This window comes from Lepisosteus oculatus, unplaced genomic scaffold (assembly GCF_040954835.1).
Source record: "Lepisosteus oculatus isolate fLepOcu1 unplaced genomic scaffold, fLepOcu1.hap2 HAP2_SCAFFOLD_40, whole genome shotgun sequence".
Taxonomy (NCBI): Eukaryota; Metazoa; Chordata; class Actinopteri; order Semionotiformes; family Lepisosteidae; genus Lepisosteus; species Lepisosteus oculatus.
In genome coordinates, this window is record NW_027167934.1 from 952,766 (window position 1) to 960,191 (window position 7,426).

Sequence of the window (7,426 nt, forward strand, 5' to 3'; positions counted from 1 at the left end):
TTGTGAGAAAACCGTTGCTTATTTTCAGCAGCAGAAATACAACCCTTTAAATACAAGATGACAGAACAATGACGAAGGGCATGCCGGGAGGAACTCATGCACTACAGAGGAAAGGGGGTGGGCACGTACAGTTCACATTCAAGCCACAAGTACTCTTCTCGGATGTTGCACAAACAAATCCTAACGTCCTGAAAGCATTGCAGCATGTTTGTGTCCCACTTCCCGTGGCTGCAGGACGACTGACACGAAGGGACAAACACAATCTGTGGCGTTTAGCGTGACATAGTCTTGCAGGCATCGTGCTGTCTCACTGCAATACTATACCGCTGGAGGAAACAGCCCGGGTTCGATGAGCATTGGAATGTGACTAGGAAAGTGAAGCCTTTTGAAAGAGGTAAAGCACTGCACAACGGAACTGAGGGAGAATCTTACAGGGGATTCTGAGCGGTGTCTGCATACACGCAGTCCGATACGGGTGCTGAAAGCTTGAGCTACTCTCAATGTCATGCTGCCTTTCCTCGGAGTAAATCTGTTACATTGAAAGAATGCTTCTGGCAGGTTCAAAAAGGGACCTTTGTTAATTGGAGAAATCAATGATTTCGAATGAATTCTGTATGCGTTAAAAGACAGCTATACACAGAAAACATGCAGGACACTGCTCATGATGTTTCCCGAGCCGAAACACAGTGCGTTTTTCCAAGCCATCTGACAAAGCCCGCCCACTGAAAACTGCAGCAGATCGTGTAAAGACGTTCAACTTTGTAACTACTGCACGCACAGGAAGCAGAATAAATTCCTCTTTTCAAACTGTCAAAGGTTTGCTTTGCGAACGCTGCAGGACATCGCACAATCTCTTTTGAACGGGGACAAACAATTTCTTATGGGGCGCAGTAAGTACAGACGTTTAAAAAGCTCCACTCATGCCGACGATGCAGCATGAAGAAGCGCAACCTAACGTTTGACAGACAAAGGCCGGGCGCCGCTATGAGCAATATGAAATCAAACTGACAGCACACGGCGTTTCGCGCTGACTCAAAAGTGATCTCGACAGACGCTGTTCTCTGCATAACGCTGAAAGAGCTAAAGAGCGTTTCTGTTGAGACGTAACAAGCTTGTTTCTTTCTACCATGATGTTACCATGACAAAATCTGTCTTTAAACACCTTGCTCAGTCTCTGACGAGACTGTCAAAAATTGCTTTCGCCGATTGTATTGCAAACCGGCGGAAGCGGGGTATTGGGAAAAGTTTTCAACTAGCAATAATCGCGCCTCGGCTAAACCTCACAGGCTACGATACTGCCACTGCGCAAAGCTGACGGTTGCCAGGCAACCGCGGGGATCCTATGGAAATCGTTGTCAATCGTCTCATGGCATGTCGTTGCTGTAACGCTTCATATTTGCGGCCGGACACTTCCCGCCTCCCAAAGAAAAGAGCGCCAATCAGACAGGCGGAGACCGAGGACTCGCAGAGCAGACGGCCACAGTCGCCGTAATAAGAGCGATTGTGAGCGGTTTTGTTTTCTCTCTTTGACCAGCCCAGCTGCGCCCCACCCGAAGGCAGGGAAGCACAAAAATTGTATGGAACTCATTCATGCTCCTCTCCATGGAAATCTTTAGTAAAAGGCAAAAGATTTGTACGAGATGAAGAGAAACCAGAGTGCGTGGCTGGACAGCTGCAGGAGCCCAGGCCGCCTTCAAGGCCTCTGCCCTGCCGGTCGTGGTTGGTAATGCACCTGGCCTTACAAACGAGCCAGTGGGGCCCGTTCAGCTCCGGGCTCATCGCCTGTGGCTCTCGGCTTACCTGGCAGGGGAGATACCTTGATCAGCCTGTAGTTGGAGTAGTTGGATTGTTTTCTTGTTTTGTGGAAGCAGTGTTTGTTTTGCAGTTTGAGATGGCAACCTTTGGATCCCGCAAGAATGCTGTACGTTTTGAGCTTTTGGGTGACCTCTTCATAGATAGATAGATAGATAGATACTTTATTGATCCCGTGAGGGAAATTGCAGTGCAACAGCAGCTTAACACACACAACACAGCCACAGTGTAACGAATTATATACTAATAGTACAATACATACAATACAATACAAGAGTTACTCACAGTCCGGACACACAAGAGGAAACTAGAACAGAACAGTACACAGAAAATCGTATCACACGTATGAATATAAATATAGATGTAACCATAGATATAAATATAAATATAAATGTATTGCACAGGTCCCTGGCATATATTGCACAAAAGTGGTTGTAAACGGGAAAAAGAAAAAGAAAAAGAAAGAGAACAGATGTAGCAGTATATGTGTATATGCGTTTAGTCCAGAAACAGGTCACTGTCGCTGTTGCCTCTGCCAAGACGCAAGGTGGATGCGTTGTACAGTCTTATGGCAGACGGCAAGAATGACCTCCTGTAGCGCTCCCTGTCGCACCGTGGGTGAATCAGTCTATTGCTGAACATGCTCTTCATTCCTGCAAGCCTGTCATAGAGGGGATGGGAGAAGTTGTCCATGATGGCCTCCAGTTTGGACATCATTCTCCTCTCAGCCACTACCTCCAAGGGGTCCAGGTCAGACCCAATGACAGAGCTCGCTCTCCTGATGAGCTTGTTCAGCCTTTTGGAATCTACTGCTCTAATCCCAGAGCCCCAGCACACCACTGCGTAGAAAATGGCACTCGCTACCACCGACTGATAAAACATGTGTAGCATCTTACTACACACATTAAAGGACCTGAGCCTCCTCAAGAAGTAAAGTCGGCTCTGTCCGTTCTTATAGATGGCCTCGATGTTCTTAGACCATTCCAGTCTATCGTCGATGTGCACTCCCAGGTACTTGTACGAGTCCACCATCTCCACGCCACTCCCATGGATGTAGACAGGAGTAGGTTTGACCTTTTTCCTCCTGAAATCTACCACCAGTTCCTTTGTCTTTGTAACATTCAGTTCCAAGTGGTTCACCCCACACCACTCCACAAAGCTGCTGACCAGTCCTCTGTACTCCTCCTCCTGCTCACCCTTGATACACCCCACAATCGCAGAGTCATCTGAGAACTTTTGCAGGTGGCATGACTTTGAGTTGTACTTAAAGTCCGAAGTATAGAGGGTGAAGAGGAATGGAGAAAGAACTGTCCCTTGAGGTGCCCCTGTGTTACTCACTACCAGTTCAGACACGCAGTTCTGAAGTCTCACAGACTGTGGTCTGCCCGTCAGGTAGTCAGTGATCCACGAGGTCATGGAGGCATCGACTTGCATCTCCTCCAGCTTCCTCCTTAGAAGTAAGGGCTGGATGGTATTGAAGGCACTGGAGAAGTCGAAAAACATGATCCTTACAGTGTTGCCAGCCCTGTCCAGGTGTGAGTAGGCCCTTTGCAGCATGTAGATGATCGCATCCTCCACACCAACACTGGGCTGGTAGGCAAACTGTAGGGTGTCCAGTGATGAGCTGACCATGGGTCTCAGGTGGGATAAGACCAGTCTCTCCAGTGTCTTCATGATGTGAGAAGTCAGTGCAACTGGTCTGTAGTCGTTGAGGACAGAGGGGCGCCCTTTCTTTGGTACCGGGACCAGGCATGATGTCTTCCAGAGCACCGGGACTCTCTCCAAGCGCAGGCTCAGGTTGAACAGTCGCTGGAGCACTCCGCTCAGCTGATCAGCACAGGCCCTCAGAACTCTGGGACAGATGTTATCTGGTCCTGTGGCCTTACCCCCGTGCAGCCTCTTCAGCTCCTTCTTCACCTGGTCAGCTGTGATGGTCAGCCTGGCCCGGGGGATGATGCTCATAGTGCTTTCAGTGCCGGAGGTGTTAATGGCAGAGGTGTTGGAGAGTGGCAGCTGTGGGGGATGGGTGGGTGAGCAGCCGTCGGGGGTTGTAGCTGTAGGCGGCCATGTTTGTGGGGGGATGGAGGAGGTGTTGGGCAGTTGCAGCTGTGAAGGGTTAGGGAGCGTGTGGCTGTGGGGGGATGGGTGTTGCGCCACAGAGGACCCAGAATCAAACCTGTTAAAGAACTGGTTCAACTTGTTGGCCATCTCCAGGTTCCCTTCTGTTGCAACCCCAGCCTGTTTGAAGCCAGTGATCTCTCTCATGCTGCTCCATACATCTCTCACCCTATTCCTTTGCAGCTTGTCCTCTACCTTCCTCCTGTAGGCATCCTTGCTCTCTCTTAACTTCTGCTTTAGCTCCCTCTGTACACGCTTGACCTCTTCCTTATCTCCCCTCCTAAAGGCTCTCTTCTTGTCATTCAGAAGAGCCTTCAGGTCGCTGGTGATCCAGGGTTTGTTATTTGAAAAGCAGTGTACGTCTTTGGTGGGGATGGTGTTGTCTACGCAGAAGTTAATATAGTCAGTGACACAGTCCACCATGCTGTCTATGTCCTCCCCATGTGGTTCGCACAGCACATCCCAGTTGGTGGCCTCCAAAGCACCACGTAGATCCTCCATAGCCTCCTGAGACCATCTCCTCACGGTCCTCATGGTCACAGGTTGGCGCTGGACAATAGGCTTGTATAGTGGTGTAAGCAAGACAAGGTTGTGATCTGATCTGCCAAGGGGGGGAAGGGCTGTGGAACTATATGCATCCTTAGCATTGGCATATAATAAGTCCAGTGTTTTGTTTTCCCTGGTCGGGCACTTAACAAACTGGTGGAAAGTAGGCAGAGTGGTGGAAATAGATACGTGGTTAAAGTCTCCTGAAATAGCTATAAAAGCGCTTGGGTGCTTTGTTTGTAGCCTGGCTGTGACTGTGTTTATGACGTCACACGCTACCTCTGCATTTGCCGTAGGTGGAATGTAAACAACAACAAAGATGGCGCATGTAAACTCCCGCGGCAGATAGTACGGACGCAGTCCTACGGCTACCAGTTCAATGTCCGGGTTACAGACGCGCTCCTTAACATGAATATGTCCAGGATTACACCATCTGTTGTTTACAAGCACCGCGAGCCCCCCTCCTTTCCTCTTACCGCTTTCGGTATTTCTGTCCGCCCGCACCGTCTGAAAGCCGCCGATGGTAACGTTCGAGTCCGGAATAAGTTCCTGCAGCCACGTCTCGGTGAAACACATGATACTGCATTCACGATACTCCCTCTGGCTTCTCACCAATGCTCCCAGTTCGTCCATCTTGTTCGCTAAGGACCGCACATTTCCCATGATGATCGAAGGAAGGTAGGGTTTAAATCTCCTTCTCTTCGCCTTTCGCGTCGCACCAGCCCTACAGCCTCGGCTTCTCCTCCTCAGCTCCTCCGGCACCGATGGCTTCTCTCCAGTGAGTAGAGGCGGACGCGCTAGCGCGATCAGCTGGTCCCGCGTGTAGACAATGCCTCTGTGGCTATCGGCATTGCAACTCGATAGCCACAGAGGTCCGAGTATCAGAAAAAACAAGAAAAAGTTTCTCAGCTTCCTAGTATCCATCATGTTGTGATCGCAAATCTAGTTGCCGGCAAAGGTATGAAGAAAAAACACTAACACACTAGCATTTACTAACTGAAAGAAACAAAAAGACAACAAAAAGACACGGAGCTGCTGTAGCAGGCTGCCACTAACATGGCGCCATCTTGAATTACTGGCGTATGCAGTAATTGGATCGTATGCAGTTCAGCAGAAAAGTGTTACAGAAGGAACTTGGCTTTGAACCTCGGCACTTGGATTTCATCTTCGCTCTCCCAGGTCAGAAAGCATCTGAGGTTGTTTTTGCTACCTATTCTCTGTTTGAACAATGTGTGGATGTGTTTGAGGCAAAAAGAGGGAAAGTTCCTGCCCTTGAGAAGATCATCTTGCAGCCTCTGACACGGAGAGAGAGGAAAACGGTGCATGTTGTTGTGTTCTCGGAACTGGCAAAGACGGAGGACATTCACACCTGGCTTAACCAGTACTGCATCGTCCACCATGGAACTGAGGTTAGAGATGTTGACGGTATAAAAACAGGAGCAAGGAAATTCGAGGTTTGCTTGCTACCGGACAATGTAAATGGAGGCTTAAGGCACCTGCCCTCTACAATCCAGCTGGGCGCCTGCAATGGCTATGTTTTTTATGTGGGACAACCAAAGGTGTGTCGGCGCTGTGGTGCTGTGGGACACCTGGCATCGTCCTGCACTGTGAAATGCTGCAAGACCTGTGGCAAACAGGGACATTTAGCCTCTGACTGTTCAATGCTGCCAAAGTGCAATTTATGTGGCTCGGAAGGACACGTTTTTAAGAACTGCCCTCACGCCTACGCCAATAAACTCAAAATGAGAAAGGATGAGGCAGTGCTTGTTTCAGCCAAACCGGCCCGAAAAGCCAAAGCAAACAACAAGTCAAACAAAGAACCCTTGTTGGACAAAGAGTCTCAGGCTCCAGCCAGGATCAGTCCTGCTGTGGCGCTGGGGCCGGTGGAAGAGAAATCCACTACGCCCCCACAACCGCAGACTGCACCAGACAAGCACGAGGGTTTGAAAACCCCCGAGAACAGCGAGGACCCCTCCCCCATTCCTGCTCCTCAGAACGAGGGCCAGTGTGGGGCCCCCCGGTGGAGCGGGTCCAGCGAGGAGACCCAGGATTCAGCGGAGCTGCTTTTCTCAGACTCTGCAAGTGCTACAGATGCCCTCCTCTCCTCCATCCAGTCCATCACGGAGGATCTGCAGCAGCTGGTGGGTGAGGGGGAAGAGGAGACTGGTGCATTGGCTGCACCCCTTTCCCCTCAGTGCTCCCAGGAGCTGGACTTGAGGAAAAGGAAAAATGACTCTGTTTTCTCCCCGAGCGAGGAGGAAGGAGAGCATGGCGATGGGGACAGCTGGAACCCCTCCACCCCTCCCTCTACCCCCTTCCTTGAAATGGACTCCGTGAATGCTTTTACTGCTGCCACCCTGATGAAGGCTCATTCAGAGGATGGCTGGCAGGAAATTGGTAAGAAGAAAAAGAAAAAGAAGAAGGTAACTAGTGAGACAGAAAAGACTTTAAACTCTCAGACACATATAGATGTATATATCCCACAACAGCAGGATATACATGGTCAGGGAGGAATAGCAGCTCCAGAATTGACTATTGCTTTGTCTCAGAGAGAGTGAAAGTTGTTGGGGTCACTCTTCAGCCTGTCTTCTTCTCAGATCATCAGGCTTTAGGGTGTAGAGTGGAACTCCAGGGCGGGACTGTTTTTGGCCCAGGCCTCTGGAAACTCAACACAAAGCTGCTAGAGAACGAGGGGGTAGTATCCCGCTACAAGGAGAAACTATCACAGTGGCTGTCCTTGCAGTGTCTGTACGGGTCAGTAGGAGAGTGGTGGGAGGAGGTGAAGGTGAGGACAAAGGCCTTTTTCATGGCTGAGGGAAGGAAGGCTGCTGCCAGACGGAGAGGAGTGCTAGTCAGGAAACAGAGGCAGCTGCAGCGTCTCTACACGATGCTGCACAGTGGCTTCGATGTGCTCGAGGATATCGCCCTTTTAAAAAAGGACATCCGGAGC

General features: G+C 50.1%; 2 non-coding genes across 2 annotated transcripts; both read right to left on the reverse strand.

Annotated features, from left to right (window-relative positions):
- Positions 1 to 1,171: 1,171 nt before the first annotated feature.
- On the reverse strand, positions 1,172 to 1,313 carry LOC138228163 (U4 spliceosomal RNA). Its single transcript, XR_011185249.1, has one exon. It is a non-coding gene; the product is annotated as a U4 spliceosomal RNA (small nuclear RNA).
- Positions 1,314 to 1,543: 230 nt separating this feature from the next.
- LOC138228348 (U5 spliceosomal RNA) lies at positions 1,544 to 1,660 on the reverse strand. The gene has a single exon (XR_011185428.1). It is a non-coding gene; the product is annotated as a U5 spliceosomal RNA (small nuclear RNA).
- Between the last annotated feature and the right edge of the window lie 5,766 nt (positions 1,661 to 7,426).